We start from the raw sequence: 6,590 nt of genomic DNA, 5'->3' as shown, positions 1-6,590 counted from the left end.
TATCTTGGTTATGCTACACTAAATATAGTAAACGATAGCTTGTGTAAATAAGAGTGATATCATGTATCAAGTGTGTTGGCATTGTGTGGTAGAAAACTTACGTACAGTTGACGGCCAATAAAATGTCAATTTATAGTAATCATATGCAGTATGGCAGAAAGTTATTAACAAGGAGAAAATGAACAAGTACCAGATAGAAATGATCATTTTGGACATGGTTGAAGAGTTGTAAAAAATACTACTATGAACTATAATTTATTAGTATTTTTTATTACTCATTTCAAATAGCGTTTTATTTTATAATTTATTGGTTGTAAAATTCAAATATTATTTTGTTTCATTTGAAACAATATATATTAAAAATATATTTAAATTCACTGATTTTATACAAATATTGTATGCTAGTTACACTTCTTAATTATCTACTAGCACTAAGCTACTTAAAGTAACAATTGTATGTATAAATGTAAGTTGTATTAAAAGTGTGTGCTTCTTTCTCATATATGTATATCTTGTCCCATATTTAAGAATTATAATATTTATTTGTTGTTTAATCTTACAAACAAATTAGTTTATAATTTGTGAGGTACTACTTTTTATCGCACGATTAAACAAAGTTTTCTTATAAGTGCGTGTGAGCGCGCGCATGCATACACAATGAAAAACATTTAATAAAAACATCATTTTTAAACTATGTAAGCCCCGCTTCACAAAAAAAAAAACTAGGGGCGGGATGGTGCAGACATATTTAAGAGGGAAAGTCTTATTGGAAGAGGAAAATATAGATCATATTTTTAGTTCTTGCTTGGTGACTTCTATTTGGTGGAAAAATACGTGTGATTGGCTCCGTTTGGATGTGTCTTTATCTTCGGATTCGGTGGTGGAAAAGCTCTCAATTTTTGAAGTATTGTAAATCGAGTTTCCGTGTTTTCCCGAGATGGATGTTTGGTTTAGCGGTGTGTTTCGCTATTTGGAAGTGTCGAAATGCTATTATTTTTGAAGGAGGTATTCTCTCGAGAATTGATGAGATGGGTATGATAAAACTTATTTCTTGGGAATGATTTTTGTTTAGTAGTAAGTTAATTAGATAGTGAAGTCCTTTGGTCGGATTGGTTTGTCTCTCCAACCATTATAGGCTCTTTCCGTTGAGTTAGTGTTTTTGTTTTGTATGATGGGTTGTGCACCCCTTGTGCCTCTTTAGTTATTCATTGCTTGCTTATGAAAATAAAAAATAAAAAAAGAGGGAAAGCCTTAAATTGTTAGCCCCGCAAAATTGTGAGAACGTGTGTGGCTGGGTCCGCGAGCATTACATTTTTTAAGTCTAAAAAATATAAAAAAATCATATCAATTTCCGTGCATGCAAAATCCTAAAAAAATAGAGCAGGATATACACATTAGAGGATACAAATCTAAATCTTTGATTCACCGTGCACTAATGTGCAACAAAAAATATACATGCCAAATGGGTCAGGCCTATTTGGCCTAGGCAATGCTTTGTATTGGTTGTGCTCAGGTAAAATTAGCAAGCCATGGTCTGTGTATATATATATATATAGAGAGAGAGTCAATGTCAAATATTTCGTTTCGTTTAACATTTTCAGAATAAAACAACATTCAGCTATGCGAAGCAGGTGCATCTTATGATGAAGCATTTATTTTGAAATCTCTTTTATTAATTATATAAAAAACTAAAATTTGATTTATGATGGAAGAAGTAAGATTAAATCATTATATACAAGGCCACTGTTTTCTGGAAAAGATGTATTTTATATAAACAAAATATAGAATCTTTAAACCATGTGCGCCGCTATATTTTAAGGGAAATCATTATCGACTTTAAGCCATTATTATTTAGGTTAATATCATTTTATTTTTTTTAGTATAGATAAGTTTCCCTTTACCTCCTTATAATATTTTTTTTTTTTTGGATTATTCTCAGTAATATTTTTTATTTAAATTTTTTTCCAAATATGCAAATAAAATACTAAATATAGAAGGTAAGTAAAAAAAATATTACAGAGAATAACTTATACAATTAGGGAGTAAAAGATATAGAGAGTGATCAAAAAAATTTAACATCTCGAGTGATAAAAAAAATAATTTTATAGGAGAAAAAACAAATTTCACCTATATTACAGGAGAATTTTGTATATTTAACCCTTATTATTTTAATCTCTCATAAATTAATACTTATATTTTGCACCATTCTAACAAAATTCTTTTTTTTTTATAATTTTATAATTATTTATTAAATTAATTAAATTAAATTAATATTTATAACTAATCAAATAGAAGTATAAATTAAATAAATATTTTTATTATTATTTTAAAAGAACAATTATTTTAAGATATATTAAAATATCAACAAAACATTTTGTATGAAATAAAATGAATAATAAATAGGAAAATGTTTATTAGTAAGAAAATGGAAATTTCTTATGGCCCTCCGGTTAAGTGTGAAGAGGCTTTCAATTTGTTATGGAAAGCGGATGTTCCCTTTAAGATAAAGGCGTTTGGGTGGAGGCTTTTTTTGAATAGGTTACCGACTAAAGACTTATTGGTGGTTAGAGGCATTAATTTTAATCATGATAATTTAATGTGCGTTTTTTGTGATTCTCATGTCGAAGAGGCGGACCATTTATTTTCTAAATGTTATATGATTAAATTGGTTTGGAAAGAAATTGCTTCATGAGTGGGTTTTTTCGGGTTGGTCGGAGGAAGAGTGTATCCCGTTTTTCGTGGAATGGCATTCTTTGAGCCGTAGTAAAAAGATTAAAAGCGGCAAATTGGGGGTGTTTTGGTTAGCTACAACTTGGATCATATGGATGACAAGAAATGGCTTTTGTTTTAGGAATGATGTGTGGAACATAAACAATATGGTTTGGGGCATCAAGTTTTTGGTTTGGAGGTGGTCCTCTTATGGCAATATTACTTATCCCAATTGTAGTTTTTACGATTTTTACAAAGACCCTTGGTCTTATTTATCGTAATTGTAATTGGTTGTAATATTGTTTTTTGTCGGCTTTGGGTCGTTTTTTGTATACGGGTTGGAGAACACCTAGTTCTCCCTTCAATATATCCCTTGCTTACAAAAAAAAAAAAGTAAGAAAATGGAAAAACAAGAAATGCAATAATAGATCCCCACCATTCATTATCACCACAACCCATGATCCTTATTAAAAAGAAAGTTAAATTTAAAATTAATTTAAAGTTCACCACTAAAATACTGAAACATTCATTTTTGCATTTCTTCTTCAAATTGCTTCGTACTAAATAGCAATACTCTAATAAATATTAAAGCTATTTTCACTAGCATAATGACAAAGGAGCGTTTCAAAATGTGCATGAAGGATATTCATGAGTTTGATTGGATTGATTGTCTAAATTTTTTATTCACAAGTTTCAATTTTATTAAAATGTTTTTTATTAAGAAATTAATTTGTATCGTGTAAAATATTTTATTGCATCCAACTATTACAATTAAATATTATTTTTTTTGGAATAAATAAAATTGATATATCCAAAAAAATAATTAAGTACACAGCGATCGCTAGGATCTAGCTAACCAAGAACCAAAAAAATAAATACAAAAGCCTATAACAACATTAATCTAACTAACAATGTAAGGCTTTAGAATTGAACTATATCATCCTCTAAACACAATTTTATCAATAATTAATTTTATCAATTTTATCATAACTAATTATTTATAACACTTTTGTGATCAATTTAATTATTTTCTTACTTTAATTCATTGAACTTTATCTCATTTAACTATTCATCTAATACAATTAATAAAAAAATTTAAATGGAATTTTATTTTACTTTTGGAATCACTTAAATTAATTATTTAGAAATGTAAAATTTGATTTGAGACAGAAAATTAAGATTAAATCATATAGGAGACTACTCGTTCTTGGAAAGATGTATTATTATACATAAACAAGACATGTTGAAAAGATGTATTATTTTACATAAACAAAATTGTTATAAAATAAAGAAAAATAAGATAAAAGAGAAGAGAGAAAGAAAGAATAATTCGAATTATTTCGTCGGCATATTTCTACAATGAGATTGGTTTTATTTATAGAACAATATTCAAACAATGTAATAAATACAAATGGTTATAAATAAGGAATAAAATCATTGAGAAACAATTATTTAATTATTCATAACACTCCCCTTGGATGTTTGTTTTGGATATGCCTCGGTTAAATTCTTTACTACCAATCGTTAGTTGGTCCAGTGGTGATTGGCGCTGGACTTGGTAGGGAGAACCACTGTTCGATCCCCCACAACTGCGATCGGGAGGGGGCTGGAACCACTTGATGCCAGAATTGACCCCCGAACCGGACTAAACCGGTGGTGATAAAAAAGAAAACCAAATCACCATTGTGATATTTCACTTAGTTTACTTACAAAGTAATGATCTCAGAATATGGATATGAGAGTTTTTGCTTCAGAGAGTTTTTCTTCACACTTGATGATATTTCAGAGTTGTAGTGTTCTTGTGTGTTATTTTTCTTCAAACAATCATGAGTATATATAGCTTCAGAATTCTTGATTGTTATCTTCAACACTTGTGCGCAGCATTAAATGGTTTGCGTGTTGTCTTTGCTTTTGTTTTCTCCAAGGGTTTGCATGTGGATAGCTTTTTCAATCAGTATTGGAAATTGCGCTTTTGGAGTGTTGCAGCCGCTTTGCTAATGATTATGTTTTTAACGAAATTAATTTGAATCATTCCTTATGATCTTCTGTTCAGCCTTGTTCTTCAACTTCTATTGTAGATATGTTCGCAGCGTTCTGGTGCAGTATCAGAAGTTGCTTTCAACGGTATTAATTTTGATTCATTCCTTATAATCTTTTGTTCAGCCTTGTTCTTCAACTTCTGTTGTAGATATGTTTGCAGCGTTCTGGTGCAGTCAGAAGTTGCCTTATGACTTGAGTTTCTTTTCTCCAACTTCTTATAAGTGCTAAGTTCTGATTGCTGGTACTAGAACATCTTCTGTAATTAGAAACGTATGACTAGAGTTCCATGTTTTCTTTATCCAAAATTTGTTTGCTTGTTATCATAAAAACACTAAGTTATGATTAGAACCAAACTATGTTCTAACAATCTTCCCCGTTTTTTTGATAACAAAACATTTACGTTCTATTCAACAATTTTGTATAAGAAAATTGATCTCCCCCTAAGATATATAATCCCCCCCCTGAAGTAAATAATTAAAGAGAAATATTATGGATAACTTCCCTGAATACTTTTCTCCTTGGCATGATTTTTCAGAAGATTGATGGATGTGAGAACATACTCGTATCTTCCGAAGTCCTAAGGAAAAATATGTTCCTGCTAATATGTTCTTGCTTTCTTTAAACAACATAAACTTCTAGAACACAAGTTAAAGAAGATTTATATTTGATCATATAATATTCAAATAAGATATGTTCTGTTCAAGTTTCTTATTAAAAAATATTTAGGAGATCTATATAATTCTCCCCCTTTTTGTCATCATAAAAAAGAAATGATGTTGTTTGAGAATGTATGAGTTTAGTCAGGTAGGACCATTATAGGCATTAAATTCTCATGTTATCCTAGAAAGAAACAATTGATAAAGAGAAGAATAATCATTGATTAGAAAAACTTGAAAAATACAGACTCAAGATACTTAAGACAAAGACTCCTAGTAGTTGGATTCATAATATCCTCCATGAAAGAAGAAACGATCACAACGCTCTGCATACGGTGTTTCCCTCTTGTTCGGAAGTTCTGAAGAGCGGAGTGTGTTCACTATTCCTACATATTCAAAGCATGCTAACAAGACTCTTCCACAAGGAATGAAGAATTATTGACCACACTTGAAGGCTATTAGAGACTCTCTAATGTGTCCAAAGATAATCGCAACAAGGTTTATTGGTTTACTTGATTCCAGGCGATTTATTAAGAACCTATCTCTAGCACACGGAATTTTACGGAATTTTCCTCTAGGAATGAGACTTGTTTTGATGAGGAGAGGTAGTATGGGTTGTAACGTCCGTAACTGTGTTTTTCTGTTTAATTGTGATGTTTGATGTATTTTCCTAAATTTTACCTTTTTTGAGTCGTGTCAGTCGGTAATAGTTTGGTATTGTAATACGGTGAACTGACTTTTTATTAATCGGAATGTCGCGGTTAAGCATGAGTCGCCACCGACTTTTATTTTATCCAAACAAATTCAGAAAGGCTAAAAGAAACAGAAAAAAACCTTTTAAAGAAATCTAAGTTCGGGGGGTAATTTATGCAAAGGGAAGGTGTAAGGCACCCTTTGCATCCATGGTTTTCCATGGGCTCTTAATTGCTTTGCTTGCTCGTTTTCAGAAAATGTAGATGAAAGTGGAAAGAATGGACTTTAGCTCGTAAATGAGCGTAGCCAGTTTTTGAGGAATTTTGAGAAAGAATATAGAAAATAGAGCATGGCAAGGCAATTAGGGGCAATTACCTTAAACTCAGATGATAGGTCTCTTTTTAGCCTTTTAGAATGAAAGGGTCAGTCCTTGCCATAAGAGGGCAGGAAGCCTTTCGTTTGGAGGTAGAAGGGTCATCGAATTATCATTCG

The sequence above is a fragment of the Vicia villosa genome, linkage group LG4 (assembly GCF_029867415.1).
Source record: "Vicia villosa cultivar HV-30 ecotype Madison, WI linkage group LG4, Vvil1.0, whole genome shotgun sequence".
NCBI classification, from domain to species: domain Eukaryota; kingdom Viridiplantae; phylum Streptophyta; class Magnoliopsida; order Fabales; family Fabaceae; genus Vicia; species Vicia villosa.
This window is presented reverse-complemented; position numbering follows the sequence as displayed.